This window comes from Pleurodeles waltl, chromosome 8, assembly GCF_031143425.1.
Source record: "Pleurodeles waltl isolate 20211129_DDA chromosome 8, aPleWal1.hap1.20221129, whole genome shotgun sequence".
In the NCBI taxonomy this organism is placed as follows: domain Eukaryota; kingdom Metazoa; phylum Chordata; class Amphibia; order Caudata; family Salamandridae; genus Pleurodeles; species Pleurodeles waltl.
The window spans coordinates 1,280,948,255-1,280,967,502 of record NC_090447.1 but is presented as its reverse complement, the minus strand read 5'-3'; the positions used below and the strand labels follow the sequence as shown (position 1 = coordinate 1,280,967,502).

The 19,248-nt window shown below is 43.2% G+C and overlaps 1 protein-coding gene across 1 annotated transcript in view; it reads right to left on the bottom strand.

Annotated features, from left to right (window-relative positions):
* Positions 1–19,248, bottom strand: part of ATP8A2 (ATPase phospholipid transporting 8A2) — a 1,954,943-nt gene that overhangs the window by 1,647,124 nt on the left and 288,571 nt on the right. The gene's annotated exons all lie outside the window — the stretch shown is intronic.

The window sequence follows — 19,248 nt, the reverse complement described above, 5'->3', positions numbered from 1 at the left end:
AAAAATATCCCCTGTCATTGCAGAGGCTGTTTCTCTCCATTGTCTCTTTTGGTGTAACTCAGTCATTTTTGGTATTTTTTCAAATCATCTATTTCATAAATCTTAGGAAACACTATTCCCAAGTAACATGTCCCATACCATCCACTAGGGAGTCGGTAATAAGCATTAAGTCCACAAATATAATAGATTCCAGGAATCACAGGGTCTGCACCATTCAACATGAATGTCCACTTACTCTGAAACAGAAACACATGCCTACATTCACTCATTCCCACAAATAAAGTGTCAGTGCATGATTTTGGCCTATATATACAAAGCTTCCCTACATGTAATGTATCTAAAGCTAATTTCCCTTGTGTTTTAATTACAGTGTAAGCATAATCATTCTTGTAAGTTCTCTTCTCTAACCCTTTTTCTAATTTTTCTTTTAGTGCTTTTCTCCTGTCGTCTGTCTGCCCAATAAAGCTCTTTTCCATAGGTGTTAATAAGCAAGTCAAATTGTTACGGTGCGCATAAGCCGTGCCAAAGGTCAGTGTAGGTTCAAAGAATCCTCTAACTAATACTATGTCATGATCCTTAGCTATTTTACTCAAATATCTAATTATAGGAACAAAGGAAAACACTAAATCATAATTGGAATAGAAATACTGTATATATTCCTGGTTATAGAATCGAGTTAGTAACAAACTACAAGTTATTCAGTAGGTCAGAGGTAGACTATGATAGGTGACCCTTTCTTCCACAGAGGAAGGTATTTGCGTACACACAAGACAATCTCTTGCATTCATTGTTTCCACATACTCACTCAATAAACGATAAAAGACGTTAGAAGACAACTTTCCTCTCGCGTTAGTATAATCATGCAAATATTGCTAATTTAACTTAAACTTCTCTATAGTTGTTAGTGTAGTAGTCTCAAGAGTGGACGTAAGCTTTGCTTCTCTCACCTCATGAATTGACATTCCCACAATCATTATTATAAACAATATTCCACACACAATTGCCATTCCTACACTCAAATATATACAATACCTTATGTGCCTAACGTTATTATCTAATCTAGCCATAATCTGTAAAGAATCAGAAAGCAGAATTTAACTCTTAATTAATATGCAACACAAAAATCAAAAATCTAAAAATATACTTCTTTCTTCACGCTTCAACTTCACACAACAAGACCCCTTTACTTCCTTTGTCAAAATCAGTTAGACAAAATCAGTTAGCAGCTGGTGATCTCCAGGTGTCTAAGTGTCATATCAGGCTATCAATATCTTTTTCCGGTATAATCGATAATCTCAATTCTTTTTCTTTTGTTTGACGACTCAGTCTATTTGTTTTCTCCTTCAGGTTGCATCGAAATACGGATTCGGGACGTCTCTTTCAAACCAAAATGACATAGACTCCTTTTGCCAATCACTTGTCGCAGCATATGCCCACTCTGGTCCTGTGTATTTTCAACTTGCCACTCTCTTTCTTTTTAACCTCCTCTCTCCTGTTAGTTCTCCATCACTCAATTCATCTTTCTTTGTGGTGTCTAATTCTTCCTCTATTTTATCATTTTCTTGCCTATTTGAGATTCAGGCCAGTGATCTCCTTTTCTTACTCCTTCTCTCAACAATCTCTTCAAGATCGGACTTTTCTCTTTCACCTTGTCTGAAGTGCCTTCTCTTGATGGACCTGCAACGGGTTCAGGAGGAGCCAGATCACTTTTGCTTTGACCTGCCTTGACTCTTTCCCCCTCAGGTTCTGGCACTTGATCTCCTTGCATTTCAGCTCCTTTAGTTTTTGTGAGAACCTCTCCTGTGCATGGATCTCTTTTCACTTTTGCTGCATTGATCTCTCAATCTGCCTCTTGGTTTTCCACACCCTCGTCTCTTACTGGGGTTATTGACCCTTCTTCCGCTAATTCTGGGTCCACTTCCGGCTCAACTTGCTCCGGTTCTGTTTTGGGTAGAACTATTCGTTTTGCAGCTGCTGGCATTCTCAGCAACACTTCTTCATGATCCTGAGGACTCACCACTTTCTTTGTATGGCTCGCATGTATCCAGTTAGGCAATCTTGCACATTTCACAGCTGTTGTAGTTGTCAGCACCACTTGGTATGGACCTCTCCAACATGGCTCTAAGCAAGTCTTTCTCACATGCTTTTTAATCATGACCCAATCTCCCGCTCTTAGATTGTGGCCTGGGTCATGGATAGGTGGCACGGTAATGGCTTGCACCTGCTGTGAAAAAGATCGAACCACATCAGTTAGACCCTTGCAGTAGTCCAACACCCTATCATCTGTAATATTGACAAGAGCATTGGCTGGTATTGCTGACAATCTCATTGCTCTTCCCGTAAGAATCTCATGTGGGGACAGTCCTGTCTTCCTGTCAGGTATATTTCTCATTGACATCAACACTAGTGGCAATGCATCCGGCCATTCCAGATTTGTGGTAGCGCACATTTTGGCGATTTCAGGGTACCATTCATGTGCTCTACTAGTGCTGATGCCTCTGGACGATAGCTGCAGTGGAGTTTCTTTTCAATGTTCAGAACTGCACATAAGAGCTTAATCACTTCGTTATTGAAGTGCGTTCCCCTATCTGATTCTAAAGAGATCGGAAATCCAAACCTTGGTATCAGTTCTCTAAGGAGTAGCTTTGCAACTGTGAGACTATCATTTCTACATGTGGGTTATGCTTCAATCCAATGACTAAACACACACACAATCACCAACACGTACTTCAGTCCACCACATGCAGGCATCTCAATGAAATCCAATCGCATTCTGCTGAATGGTCCTCCTGCTCTTCCAACGTGGCTCAAGTTTACCACTGTCCCTTTTCACACGTTTAGTTGCTGACAGAGACATCAGTAGCATACTGCCTCAGCTGCTTGCCTACATTTTGGATTGAACCAATCAACCTTGAACAGCCTAATCATGAAATCCCTTCCAATGTGTGCCTGACCATGGTAATACCGAGCCATCTGAGACAACAGACAATTCGGCAATACCATCTGACCCTCCTCAGATACCCAGATCTCATCTGGTCTTTGTACACATTTCAGCTTTGCCCACAGTTTTTTCTCTTCCTTTTCTGCATTTTCTTGTAATGTTTTCAGTTCTTCTAGAGTATCAATTACTTTTAATGCAAAACTTGTACAACTAGTCTCTTCTTCTGGCATCAATTCCCACTTGTCTTTGAACGATATACAGTTCAGGGTGCAAAACCTTGCAACCTGATCTGCATACCCATTACCCAAGGAAATGTAATCTGGTGTTTTTTGATGCGCACTGCATTTTACTACAGCAACCTCTTCAGGTGGTTGAATTGCATACAGTAATTCTTTTATCCTGTCACCATTTTGCACTGGGGTTCCACTTGAGGTCATAAAACCTCTCTGCGACCACAATTGACCAAAATCATGAACAATTCCAAATCCGTATTGACTATCATTGTATATTGTCACTCGCAGCCTGGTAGAAACGTAGTATGCTCTAGTAAGAGCCACCAGTTCTGCCACTTGTGCTGAATATACACCAGGAAGCCATGATGCTTCTAGGGTTCCTGTAATAGTACATACAGCATATCCTGCTCTCAAGGTGCCTGTTCCATCTCTAAGGCATGAACCATCAACAAAGACAATTTGATCATTTTCTTCTAATCGAGTATCTCTTATATCAGGTCAAGGCTTTGTACATAGTTCTGTCACTTCAAGACAATCATGTTTTATGTCCTCCTCTTTTTCAATTTCAACAGTATCACTTGGCAATAACGTTGCTGGATTCAACACTGTACATCTTTTCAAAGTTACAATTGAAGCTCCCAATATGCTCGTCTCATACCTTGTCAGTCTGGCCCACATAAAATGTTGTGTTTTCATTCTTGTCAGTAAGATTTCAACAGAATGTGGTACCATTACTGTCACTGGGTATCCCATGACCACCCCTTCACATTGGGAAAGACTTTGACCAACTGTGGCTACTGCTCGCAGACAACCTGGTAAAGCTGCTGCAACCAGGTCCAAGGTAGCTGAAAAATAGGCTACTAGGCGATAAGCACCTCCATGGTCCTGTGTCAAAACAGACAAAGAACAAGCATCACGTTCATGACAAAACAATGTGAAAGGCTTTGTGTAATCAGGCATTCCCAATGCTGGAGCTTTGCGCAAATTCTCTCTCAATTCAGTGAAAGCCCTCATTTTGGTCCTCATCTAGAAAATGGGATCTGTAACTTCTTTGTGTGTCAACTGCTGTAGGGGTTTTGCAATCTTAGCAAAATTCAGGATCCATTGTCTACAGTACCCTACCATTCCCAAAAACATGTGCACATCTTTCTGGGAAGTCGGGGGATTTCTCTGCAAAATCATTGTAATCCTCTCTCAGGAGATTCTTCTCAGCCCTTTCTCCATTTGATGACCTAAGTATTTGACAGACTTCACTGGCGAGACCTTGTGTCCAAAGTCTCCCAAATGATTCAACAGGGCAATTGAGTCTGGCTTACACTCGTCCCTTATTCTGGAGGCAATCAATAAGTCGTCAATGTACTGCACAAGAGTCGATTGGCAGGGTAATTCCAATGACTCCAAATTCTTCTTCAAAATCTGATTGAACAGGGATGGGGACTATGTATACCCTTGTGGAAGCCTGCACCAGCTTTAGACTTTATCTAGGAATTTGAAACTGAAAAGAAACTGACTATCCTCATGAAGTGGCACTGAAAAGAAAGCTTGTGACAGATCGACTACAGTGAACCACTCTGCCTTGCATGGAATCTGAAACACTATCACTGCTAGATTGGGCACAATCGGACAACACTTAACCACCATGTCATTCACTTTTCGTAAATCCTACACAACCTGTACCTTCCCACAAGGCTTTTTCAATCCCATTATCAGTGAATTGCATGGGCTACTCAACACTTCCCTTAGGACTCCCTGCTTCAGGAAATCTCCAATTATCTGCACCACTTTTATCATCACATCCTGTGCCATGTTATAGTGCGGAAGTTCTGGGAACTCAACATTCGGCTTCAAAGTGATTTTAATTGGTTCCACTCCCTTGATCAATCCCACTTCTTTCCCTGTCAAATCCCAGACTTTCTCCCTTACAGTTCCCTGCAAGTCTGCGTGCAACTCCTTCAGTGTGAACATCGGAAAAATCTCAATCAATGGGTACTCTTCGAATGCATTATTAAGAAGCCTGGCTGATACCTGCTCTTCCTCATCATCACTATTTGTCGGGACTTCTATCCCTGCATCTGTACAATTTATGGAACATTTGGTTTTGCACAATAAATCTCTGCCTAAAAAGGCCACAGGACTTGAATTGCATACCACAAATCTATGCAATCCCAAATAATTTCCAATTTCAACCTGTACCGGCTCTGTGATGGGGTTTGTCAACTGCCTATTCTCCACTACCACAACCTGAACTGTCCTGCCGGAAAGGTGTAAATCTGGTACTTCCACACTCCTCACTGTGGAGCGCGTAGCTCCAGTGTCAACCAAGAATAAGACCTTATGTTCTAGTACCTTTCCCTTCACAAAAGGCCTTCTCTGATCTACTTTTAGGGATGCGGCAAGAATACAAGCTCCTTCATCTGAACTGTCACTCATCCATTCATCGTTTACTTCATCCTCACTGTGAAATGGGAACTGGTGTACTGTATTGTTAGTGTTCTCTGGTCTCTGACCTGTGACCTGTTGAGTAAGCATAACTTGTTGCTGCTCCATCAGGGATTAGGGTATGTGCATTTGGTGTCTAGGCACCATAGGAATCTGCTGCTGTACTGGAGTAAATTGTGCTCGAGGTACTTGCAACTGTTGTACAGGCAAGAAATTCTGACCTTGATTTTGAGCATTTGGAACCATGCCCCTCATTCTTGGGTCTCTTACAGTTTGAACTGCACCAACATCGCCTTGCTGAACCATTCCTTCCTGCACCATCAATGGGCACTGCTGCTTCCAGTGTCCCACGTTTCCGCACAAATAACATGGCAACATCTTTTTCATACCCTGCATGTCATTCTGAACAACCACAGTGCTTAGATCGGACCACGCATCATATCCATCCCACGTCCTCTACCCCTTACTTGAGGTTGAAATGCAATGGCTCTCTGTTGCGGCGGCATCAGCGGCACTAAAGCTCCTAGTACTCCTGATTGTGCTGCCTTAATCTGCATCACCATTGCCTTTTCCTTCAACTTCTTTTGTTTCAATTCAATCACATCGCTACAATATTTAGCATACTGCAACACCTCATCAATCGGCTTTGCCTGCCAGCAACTCAAGTGATTCCTAATCATCTGTCCTACTTCAGGTCTCAATCCTTTAACGAATCTGAACACAAAATGCAGCATGTCTTCTGGTTCGACTGCTTCCTTGCCACGTACTCCTTGAAAGCCTTTAGCAACCTTTCATAATAACTGTGTATTGACTCTTTAGTTTCCTGGACTGTCCTGTCAATTCTCTGCCAATCAATGTTTTTTCAGAGAAATTCTAGTTTTCAAAAACTCAATCAACTTATAATAATTGTTCATTGCCTCAGGTGACAGTGCGCCTGTAATCTTGTTCCTTTCAGGTTCACTCACTGGCCAGTCTACTGCCCTCTTACATTCAACCCATAAGTCGGCTGGCACATCTATCTCAAATAAGGTATTCAAGTCCTCCCACAAACATTAGGAGAGTTTCACAAACCTCTCAGTCTGCTGGTACCATTCAACTGGCTTCTCTCTCAATTTGGGATAATCATCTGTAAAAGACAATATATCACTACAGTGCCATGGGACATGAACAAACTGCCCCCCCTGGAATCTCTCTCATCGGTAGCATTTTAACTGCTTCCCCTTTCTCTGCTTCCTCTGTTTCTCCCTCTGAATCTCGCTTTCGTTTCTCTTTTTCCCTTGCCCATCTGCCTTTCCACTTTTCCAATGCTCCCCAAATCTGTGCACTCTGCAGCAAGTCCCTCAAATGTGCTTTCATTCCCGCTGATCTCATGTGTTCAAAATCTTATGCCTCAAAGTCTAATCTGTAACTTTGTCTCTAATGTTTTGTCGTCTTAAAATCAATGTCATGCTTTTCTACTACTTCTTCTAATCTCTTGTGTATTTTCCCTACTTCTTTTGTAATCCTTGGGCACAAATACCTCAGCTCCTCTTCAGTGTAGGATTCTAACCTATTCAATCCCGTTGTCCCCTCAACTAATTCATTTGCTTCAATATTCTGTCCCACTCGGTTCAACTGGTCTTCCCCCTTTGATGCACGTTGTGAGGAATTTAGACTACCCAGCCAACTAGTTAACTGCTGAGCTGTTAAACCTTGTAATGAGATGTTACTTGCATTAGTCACTGGCAGCTGGTGTGCCCCTGTTCCCAAAGCTTGTGGTGTCAAAAGTCTCAAACTCTGATTTGCATTAGAGACATTCAGTCCATCTGGCAATGTCACAAGAAGACTAAATCCCACAGGAGATTTGAGCTCACCTGGATAAGTTCCTGAGGATGATGTTGAATGTACTGAGTCTCCCACTCTTCTTCTCACCAATCTCTGTGACATCTCTGCCTGTCCCCCTGCTTCTGGGCATATAAAGGTACCGCTGGACCAACAGTAATCGGTAGCGATATTGCAACTGGGGCTGTTCTAGCACCCATACCCTGTGTGAGTGGTACTCCCATTGCCTGATTCATGACTGGTGCGAGATCTACCGAAGTCCCTGTCAACTGGTTAAACTTCGACATACCCTGTGTCTGTGCTGGTGACAATAACATTGGAGTCGGGTCAGTCTGGACCAACATTGGCTGTGGGAGCACCTGCTGCCTTGGCACTATAATATTTGAAACAGTCTCAAGAACTGGCACATCTGGGTAAACCCTTGCCACCGAAGGTGGATGTACCGGTGCCTGAGCTACCACACTCGTTCCTGCCACTGGTGTACTCTGTACTGCTCCTGGTAACTATCCTCCTTCTGCTTGTGCAGCGCCCACAGCTCCCTGGGATGTTCCTGGAGTAGCAGGAGGGGCTGTAGCACTAGTCCCTGGGCCCCATGCATAGGTCGTCATAGGTGGAGGTCTATCTCTCAGCAACTTCATAATGAGATCATCAACATCCGAATCATCATCATCCACATAGGATTTCTTTATTTTCTTTTTCTCCTCACTTTCCTCTTCCTTGCTATTATCCCCCTTATCTCAATCATCACTTTCTGTGATCGCTGGGAACATCTTAATCTCTTTTATTGTTGCCATCCTCCATCTCTTTTGCTCCCAGTCCCACCTAGCCTCGGCTAGTGACTTTTCTATCTTTTTCACCCTTCTGTTGAACTTCAGCTCTTGCTGTTGTCTGGCCACTAACTCCCAAACTGCTTAAGCCTCAAATTGTGCTGGTCTCGGCAAAGGTCTCATGTCATACAATGATACTCGCAACTGGTCCAAAATTCTCAAATTGAACGTTCCATGCTCTGGAAAAGCTAATGTCCCTTGATTCTTATTCAATGCACTCCATTAACCAAAGACACAAAGCTATGCCCTTTTCTGTCATTACGAAATGCGCCGGACTATATTCCGGGGAGGGGGGAGAGGGGTCGGTTCCCCCATTGACGTCTTGACGTATGATTCTCCCTTCATCACACACTTAAATGCCTCGAAAAACTAAATTTTGCCTGTTTTGTGTACTACAAACTCAATAAATGAAATGACTTTTACTCCCAAGATTCCCTTCACCTGTTTTCTCAACCAATTGCCTCTCACAGACGGCTGCCAATCCGGTCGCGGCTCTTCTCACTAATCGTCCTATCCCAGCGTGGCACACATTGATGTCATACTGACTCACAGCGGCTGACAAAGTCTTGCGACTTGTCCTCCTCAACTCAATTCCACTCAACTAATGGGATTTATTGCGAGCGTCTTCACCAAATAATAACTAAAACAAACCTGCTGGCTTACTACAGAAAGGCACACAATCACTTCAGGGACCTTACGGATTTTCACTAGTGGCACTTTCTAGCTCTTTAGCTATTCCTCTTTCTCAGTCCCCCACATTCGCAAGTAAAATTCGACCCGCAAACTTTACTCTCAACTGATCTTTGGGTCTGTCCTGGTGCACATAGGACTCACCAAATCTCAGTCGAAGTTTCTTCTATTCATCTAGCATTTACTCTGACTTGTTGACCACGCCCGATCAACCTACTAAACCAGACAGATTACAACATAAACCCAAGTGTCTCCTACACTTGTCAATATACTCCGGAGTCTTAGACTACGCAGGGTCCATACATCACCAACAACCACATGGACAGTTTTTGAGCACAAAGCGCCACATACAAATGAAGTTCAACGACTTCCCTACTCTCACACTTTGGAGTACGCACACTCCTACTAACCCTTAAATGGAGTACGCAAACTCCCTACTTACCTCACATACATCACAATTCACCTGCGATCTGCCTAAGCCTCTGCAAGTGCAATCTACTACTCTCATACTATTTCAAAACACGCTGGGAACATATTCAATTTTTCCAATGGGATCCAGGGTTTGGGAAAGTCATTTCAGGGCTTAAGGGAACATCATCTTTGCTACCATTGCCATTTTAGAAAAACAAAATTCAAACCTCATAAAATACAAACGACTAAACCTAATTTAAACTACTACCATAACCACTAGTCACCACTTAACTAGTTCCCTAAGGAAACTAACCATCAAGCTGCTACCAAAAACTGCTAGCGTGCCTTGTCCTTAGTAAGTAAACTTACAAGGGGACCCGTATAGGTCGATTAATCTTTTGGATCGCATAGAGTATCCTAGTTAAGCAGTAACCAGGGAAACATCAATAAACATCTTAATCAACATGTAATGCCATAAAACCTTATTTAACAAGAAAATACCAGCACTCTCATAAGGGTTAATTGTTTTTATTCCCTATTTGTTACAATTTCTAATCAAATACCTTTATTTCGATAATCCATGAATAATCAAACTTTATTAGCATTGTGAGCAAAAACATCACCGATATTTATCAGTAAGCAATAATAACACATCAAACTTAGCCCAGCAAATCAAACATTGAATAATTCAGCAATGCAAGACAGTCAGTCTTAAGTCACCATAAGTCACCCTTGTCAGCCTGCCTATCTCAACTTAGCATCAGCATGTGGGTCTTAATGCGAAAAAAATGTAGTAAAAAAAATCATTAATTTGGAAAATCTATCTAAGAGAGAAAAACACTTTAAAACAGCGCAGTTGGTACCTAGAAGCAAAGTCACATATTAGTCAGTCAACATTTTGTAGCTACCTATCTAAGATAGATCAGCAACGAGTCAGTCTTCGTCTCCAGGTCATCAATCATCAGCAAGACTCAGCTCACAGAGAGCAAGCCCAAATTCTCAGCACTTCGGACAGCGTCTCCTGACGTCATCAACTTTCGCTTCTCCGCTCTGATTTCCCTCCTTGTGTCATGACTTTTTATTAGGGTTTCTCAGTCCATCCCACAATTTGCTAATTGGTCAACCTTATCTGCGGTCATGATTCTAACCTATAGTTTCTGTTTACCACTTGTTTGCGTAGGTTCAAGCATCAAGTTCCATTAACATGATTGGTCCTTCTGTCGATGAGAACATCATCCAGCCCTTCAGGTAACAAAATTGTTGCCATAGTCTCTTAGTCAGTGGTTCCATTGTTCGGGTCTTGGGAAAGTACATTTAGCCTACTCTACACATAACTGTATCACTTTGTTCTGATCATCTTCTGTCTGCTTGGTACATTTGCAGAAAATTCTAGCAGAACTCATTTGAACTCTGTACAGTTCAAGGTCCTTTTCTCCAGTTCCAGTCCTTGGCAGCTCATCGCATCTCCACGTTTAAGCAAGCAAGGCCCAGCGTTGAACAGGCCTCTAGTTCGGCTAAGTTAAGGATACGAAGCATCATAAAACATAGATTATCACATCAGTTATGGCATACTAATACATCTTTTTCACTTTATTTTAGTACTGTTAACACAGATGGTGACCACTCCCGGTGGGCACATTTTGCACATTACATGTTATTTTCATTTATTAGTTTCAATAGTCATTATTTCTCATTAGTATGTATACGCAAATCATTAGAATATTCTCATATTAGCATATCTGCTCCAACAACATCTAAAATATGTTGGTGTACATCAAGGACTTACAGATGTATTGTTTTTTAGCATTCAGAATGAATATGTGCATATATTGTTCAATGTCAAAAATGAATGGTTGTGTGAAAAGAAACATGTTTTATTACACCTATATAGACGAAAAGCTCATCTGATATACTCAAAAGAAGCACTTTTTAGAAGGGCACAGATAACATGTCTTAAAAATATGAATTCCAAAAGCAAACTGGTCCACCATGGTGCACCGGACCCAGGATGCACACCTATCAGAACAAAGATCATTGAAATCAACAAATATGAATGCAACATGATGTTATTAACCCATATGCATTACGGGCAGAGCCCTTCATCAGGGTTAACTATATTGTAGAAAAAATTGCGTTAGTGAGGTGATTGATGGTCACTAATACAACTTTTTCTACATTATAGTTACACCTGATGTTACATATGAAGAATTGGCAATTCCAACATGTTGCAGAAATATGCCTGGATTGGCATTTTTCATTCATTTGAAAATTGGAATCATGAAGCCTCTGTTTGAGTATTCCACGCTTTGAAGAAAGTAAAGGATTGATTAAACAAGGATAATATGGACAAATTTGGATTCATAATTGTTGATTGCAATGATCTTTGCTCCAATGGTTGTGCTTCCTGGGTCCAGTGTACTTTGGTGCACCGGCTTGCTTTTGGAATTTCCACACGTGTTAAAGGGACAGAATACGCACCAGGATCATCACCAAAATGTTCCCTTTGAGCATACGTTAAGTCAACTGATGGTTTGAGATTTACAGGGGTGTGCATTCTATCTTTTGTTTCAAATATAAATTGCAAATATTAATGACACTGATATAGAATTTGATGGACAACGTACCCTGTCACAAATGCGACGGAGAACGATGCTGTCAAAATGTCGGTCCTCCCACCTCATTATGAGATGGATAGACCATAAATATTTTGTCTATGGAGCCCCAGTTTGCTCTGTTGATGGAATACTTCCTCTGACGACCCAATGGAGTAGGGGCTTCTGAGGAGAGAATCACACTGACTGATCTATTTAGGAGAAACTCACCAAGTTTAGGGGGCATTGGTTTTTTGTTTCTCAAAACTAGCTCCCACTTAAAAAGAAAATTGGTGGAAGGCCATCAAAATTGATGGTGGCCATCCACTAAACTTTTAGTCCATTTAAGAGAACTGTTGTGACCAGTTGTTCATTTCAATGTACAGAGATGACTGCTGGGCTGCGGGTCATCTCTAAATATGGCATTTGATATTATATCAGGGTGGCAGAGGGAATATCCTCTGTCACCCTGACAGACTTTACTCTGCTTGCCAAACTCTAAATCAGGCCCTTAGTCTAGACCAGGACTGCCAGTCTAAGCTTACAGCACACCGTGTGATTGAATGTGAAATACCTAATCCCAAGATAACATATAACACTCCGTAATTAAGTACATATTTACTTTCTATGACAGACCCAACGTTTTCACGTTACGGAAAGGAAGTATACAAATAAAGTTAAAACACAGTTTCATCTCCATAGCTGTCATATTAGAACTCATCATAGAACACTGGGGATAGGGCAGGCAATCAGAGAGCTCCCTTTTCTGGCTATATTTAACATTACAGGTCTGAAAAGAGAACATTCTCTGGCCGGGTAGCTCCTAACATCCACAATGTCAGCAAATACTGAGCAGTGCTGGAGTAGGAGCAGCCTCTCACCTGAATGTGTAAGAAAAAAGTCTCCATTCTCCTACTGTGCACTCTGTGCCTCTTCTAATCAAGCTGACTGCAGCACAGGGAGCACTCAGATAGTGACAGAGTGACAGTGAGATAGAGTAACTCAAAGAGTGAGAGAAAGTGACCAGGAGAGTGACTGAGAGAGACACAGAGTGCTTGAGAGAGTGAGTGAAAGAGAGAGAGAGGCAAACTTAATGAGAGAGATAGAGTGACATAAAGAGTTAAAGTGACCGAGAGATATAGGTAGAGTGAAGGAGTGAGTAACTGAGAGAGTGACAGAAAGAGATACAGAGCCTGAGATATTGACTGAGTGAGAGATAGCTAGACAGAGACTGAAAGAGAGATTGGCAACGTGAGAGACAGTAACTGAGAGAGTGAATGTCAGAGAGATCAACTGAGAAACTGACTATAAGTCACTGAGAGAATGACTGAAACAGAGAGATAAAGTGACTGAAGGAGTGGCTAAGATTGTGAGATGGAATGACAGAGTGAATGAGGGAGTGACCAAGAGAAAGACAGAGTGGCAGATAACACGACTAAGATAGAGTGACAGAGAGAATGGAAGAAAGAGTGACTGAGAGAGTGGCAGAAACTGAGACATAGTGGGCAACAGAGAGGCTGAAAGAATGACAGAAGTGCGGAGAGAAATAAAAAGGGAGACAGAGGGAGTCCAAATGAGCGAGAGTGTGGGCAGGGCCAGGCTTAATGCTAGTGACACCAGGTGCAACAATCTTTTTCAGTGCCACCCCATGATATCCTTTTTCACAGACTCCCTCACTACCACCCTCAAACCATTCCCCTCATCTCTCCATAGCTACTCCCTCACATGCATTTATTTTATAGGGCTATTCATACCAGTGTAGGGTGTCAAAGCACTTCACATCATACTGAGACAATGAATCATATGTGTAAATCATTCTATAGGAAATGTTACATAAAACAAAGAGGATTACAAGGTGTACGAATCACACATCATCCAATAGTCAGTAACTTTTAAGAGTATTTGATATGGAGAAGCACGAACCCAGGGTTTAAAATATATCTCAGTGGTTGGGGTTGGCTTTACAAATAACTCTCTAAACGAATCCTTTTCAGCAACATTAGTATAATGAAAGTCTGGCATAAAAAGCATAACGTTCTAACCTATAACATGCAGCTTTGATGCAGCTTCTTGATAACATTTCATAGGTCACTGCTTTGTATTAGGATTGTAACTCACAAACTGCAAGTAACAAAAGGATTTCTGCGACAAAAGCAGTAACCCGCTGAGCTATCCACATAAAATATGGTTTTGTGATCTACATGGTGACATTCTTTGCAGCGTGCATATTGACTCTCTGTCAGTGGCGGCCAGCAGCTTTAGGAGGGAGGAGGGTGGGCGGGAAGCACGTACACATGCATTCTTTCACACACACACACACGCACATTCATTAACAACACTCATAACATTCAAACATGCACGCACGCACTAAACATTCATTTTAAAAGATCACACACACAATCATTCTTTCACACACACATGCAGGTACAACCATTAACAACACTCATAACATTCAAACATGCACGCATGCACCAAACATTCATTTTAAAAGATCACACACACACTCATTCTTTCACATACACACGCACGCAGGCACATCCATTAACAACACTCATAACATTCAAACATGCACACACGCACCAAACATTCATTTTAAAAGATCTCACACACACTCTTTCTTTCACACACACACACATGCACGCACATCCATTAGCAACACTCATAACATTCACACATGCACGCATGCACCAAACATTCATTTTAAAAGATCACACACACACACACGTATTCTTTCACACACACACGCACATCCATTAACAACACTCATAACATTCAAACATGCACGCACGCACCAAACATTCATTTTAAAATATCTCACACACACACACACACTTACCTTCAGCCTCGGAGGTCCAGGAGGGTCGTGACTGCTGCCTAAGGTCAGCCAATGAGGGAAGGAAGCAGTCCCAGCCTCGTCACAGAGTGGGATGGTGTCAGTGAGACTGCTGACCCCACCCCACTCTGTGACAAAGTGTCACTGATTGACACTCTCCCTGGGCGCTTCAGGGCTTAAACCTGAAGCACCCAGGTCGAAGTCAATGGGTGACGCTTTCCTCGTCACCCAGGGGAGGGCCTCGAGGCACCTTTGCTGAGCCAAGGAGGTCACACCCATAGGAGCTGTGACCTCCTCAGCCCAGCAAAGTTCAGCTCAGGCATCCAGGAGTCTGCTCCTGGCTGCCTTACTTGAACATGAAGAGTGTCTGTCAGGCTGACCGTTGTTCAGCCTGACAGACACTCTTCATGAGGGGAAAAAGGTGGGGGGGTGCGGCCCCTCCGCCCTGATGGACGGGCAGCGCCTGCTCTCTGTGCTATTTTATGATTAGTCAAAACTCTGTACCAGGTGCTTTTAAACCCTTGTTATTTCCACACACAGTGCCCCTCCAAGGTCAGCGCCAGGTGCAACTGCACCAGTAGTGCCACCCTAAAGTCAGCACTGAGTATAAGAATTTTTCCAGGGCTGGTTGGGGAGTGGCTAAGAAATGGAGATGGGGCCTTGGAGAGGATGTCTTCTGGTCAAAGGACTCCATGAAGAACCTATCCATTTGGTGAGTGACAGAGAGGATAAGGTGGTCTGGGCTGCATTGCAGCTGAAAGGGTTTGAGGGGGTTGAAAGTGCCAGAGAAATCAGTGGCTGAGGGGGGTGGAAAGTAGAGCGATTTAAGAGGCTACCGAAGTTGGTGAAGGATCTGAATTGAACCTGATATATGAAGAGCATAGGATAAGAGAAATATTAAGGGTTAAGGGGTAATAGGAGTCTAAGGAGGGGCGGTAGAGTTGAGTTGGGATTGATAAGCACAGGGAAATTGAGGGGCACAAAGAACATAGAAATGTGCCCCTCAAGGTAATGAAGAGTACAAAAGGGGTAGTGGTGGAGGTTCTGAGGAGGTCCAGCCAGAATGGAGGACACACAAATGAGCCTGAGGAGTCTAAAGAGTGTTTGGGAGGAGATTAGCAATAAAGAAGAGAATATAGCCTTAGGGACTCAAGGACTACAGTTCGTAAGCCTGAGAAGGCCTGTGTGTTTTTACCGATATGTGAAAATGTGCTTTAAAATGCAATATTTGACCCATTTTTTCAAAGGTGTCCTGGTGGAACCACTACAGATCGCCTTTTAGCTAGTCTAGCTTGCTTGCTCATTGGAATTCATAAAAAAGCACTATACACCCCATCCCCCCACCTTCAAAAGCCACCAGCCACTACTGCAGACCAGAGAACTCTTTCTGCTATAGTACAAATCAGTGGTGACCTAAAGTACACTGTGTACCGTAGCATTAACACCACTCACACTCCTACCTCCGCCCTCACCCCTCAGATGCCTGATGATCACTCTGTCTACTACCACTAAATGAAGGTTTTAAATTACAGTTTATATTCTGCAGTAATAGACTCTCTCTAAGCGTTCTGGTGAGGCTGAAAGGTGACAGGCTCTGTGATGTCTTCCTTTCTGCACTGCTCCAGCTTATTGCTATGTTAACTTCCATCCTCCGACCTTTCCCCGTATCTCCCCATCTGCATTACCTCTCCACCAATGTCATCTTCAGCTATTCTACCCTTCCAGGCATCCATCCCGTTACTCTACACATCTGCATTTCCCTGCCTTTGTCTCTCCCTGTTGGACCTGGCTTTTTGACAGGGTCATCCATAAACTTTTTGCCTCCTTCCTCCTATTTTTTCTGACCTGTTGTTGTTGGCTTTTGAACTCTGGGCACTTTACCACTGCTAACCAGTGCTAAAGTGCATATGCTCTCTGTGTAAATTGTACTGTTGATTGGTTTATCCATGATTGGCTATTTAATTTACTTGCAAGACCCTAGTAGAGTGCACTATATGTGCCTAGGGCCTGTAGATTAAATGCTACTAGTGGGCCTGCAGCACTGGTTGTGCCACCCACTTCAGTAGCCCCTTAACCTTGTCTCAGGCCTGCCATTGCAAGGCCTGTGTGTGCAGTTTCACTGCCACTTCGACTTGGCATTTAAAAGTACTTGCCAAGCCTAAAACTCCCCTTTTTCTACATATAAGTCACCCCTAATGTGTGCCCTAGGTAACCCCTAGAGCAGGGTGCTGTGTGGGTAAAAGGCAGGACATGTACCTGTGTAGTTTATATGTCCTGGTAGTGTAAAACTCCTAAATTCGTTTTTACACTACTGTGAGGCCTGCTCCCTTCATAGGCTAACATTGGGGCTGCCCTCATACATTGTTGAAGTAGCAGCTGCTGATCTGAAAGGAGCAGGAAGGTCATATTTAGTATGGCCAGAATGGTAATACAAAATCCTCCTGACTTGTGATGTAAGATTTAATATTACTATTCTAGAAATGCCACTTTTAGAAAGTGAGCATTTCTTTGCACTTAAATCTTTCTGTGCCTTACAATCCACGTCTGGCTAGGTTTAGTTGACAGCTTCTTGTGCATTCACTCAGACACACCCCAAACACAGGGTACTCAGCCTCACTTGCATACATCTGCATTTTGAATGGGTCTTCCTGGGCTGGGAGGGTGGAGGGCCTGCCCTCACACAAAGGACTGCCACACCCCCTACTGGGACCCTGGCAGACAGGATTGAACTGAAAGGGGACCTGGTGCCTTTCTTAGCCACTCTTTGAAGTCACCCCCACTTCAAAGGCACAATTTAATATAAAACAGGGACTCTGCCCTACCTCATCAGACACTTGCTGGAGAAGAAACCTGAACCAGAAACTACATCCTGCCAAGAAGAACTGCCTGGCTGCTCAAAGGACTCACCTGTCTGCTTTCTAGAAAGGACTGCTGCCTTGCTGTTGGCCTGCTGCCTTGCTGAACTCTTGTCTGGCTGTAAAAGTGCTCTCCAACGGCTTGGATAGAGCTTGCCTCCTGTTCCCTGAAGTCTCAGGACCAAAAAGACTTCTCTTTTTCATTTGGACTCTTCGCGCACCGAAAATCTTGACGCACAGCTTGCTCCGCGGCGAGAAAATCGCTGCACGCCGACGCTGCTCGACGCAACGCCTACGGAGCGACCGGAACTTCGACGCACGGCCTCGCATGGACAACGCCGCCCGACTTCCAGAGGGGAAATCGACGCGACGCCTGCCGTGAGAAAGAAAATTCCACGCACAGCCTCCCGGAACAACGCGCAGCCAGAAAACAAGCCGAAGAATCCACGCACAGACCCTGGGACATCTGGTAATCCCGCGATCCATAGAAGGAGACGGTCCGCGTGCCGGAAAGCGACGCACGTCTTCCTCGAGTGAAAAATAACTACGCAAGTCCGTGTGTGAAGGGGCGCAACCGACGCACACACCATTTTTCCTCCCGTAGAACGACACACGTCTCCCCACGTGAAAAATAACAACGCAAGTTCGTGTGTGAAGGGGCGTAACCGACGCACACACCATTTTTCCACACATCTCCTCTTCTGCAGCCCTCTACGGAGATTTTCCACTCCAAACCAGGTACTTTGTGCTTGAAAGAGACTTTGTTTACTTTTTAAAGACTTAAGACACTTCCTATCACTTTTTAGTGATATCTTTACAAATTCATGTTGCATCTTTGATCGTTTTGACCTGCAAATACCCAGATAAATATTATATATTTTTCTAAACACTGTGTGGTGTATTTTTGTGGTGCTATATTGTGTTATTGTATGATTTACACATTGCCTTCTAAGTTAAGCCTGACTGCTCGTGCCAAGCTACCAGAGGGTGGGCACAGGATAATTTGGATTGTGTGTGACTTACCCTGACTAGAGTGAGGGTTCTTGCTTGGACAGAGGGTAACCTGACTGCCAACCAAAAACCCAATTTCTAACACTCCCCATTTCATTCTTTTCTCTTTCTCACCCCTCCCCTACACTTCGCACTCTTTTCATTCCTTCTGTTTTTCTCTTTTCTCTCTCTCTCGTTCTCATTTACTTTCCCAAGAAGTGATACATCTACAACGTGGAAAATGGACAAGTACCAGAATGCAAATGAGACAATATCTGGGCCAACTACTCACACATGATACAGGACAACTTGAGATCATTGTAGAGTCAATAAAACGCCAGAGAAGGAGACAACTACTGCAACCATTATTCGCTTGCAGGTCTCCCACATTCCCACAGCTTCGGGAGTGGCTGGGTGAAGAGGGGAGGCCTGCTGCAATGTTCAAAAACCCACCCATCTAAGGATGCTGAGAAGGGGCTTAACTAATCTCTCATAAGAAGCGTCCAGCATTGGTCCTGGGGGTCCAGATTTTATAGAGACCCACATCTTTCAAAGTTAGTGTTTATCCTGAAAATCAGGCCTGAATCCAGCCCTCCTCAACCCCGTACTGGAAATAC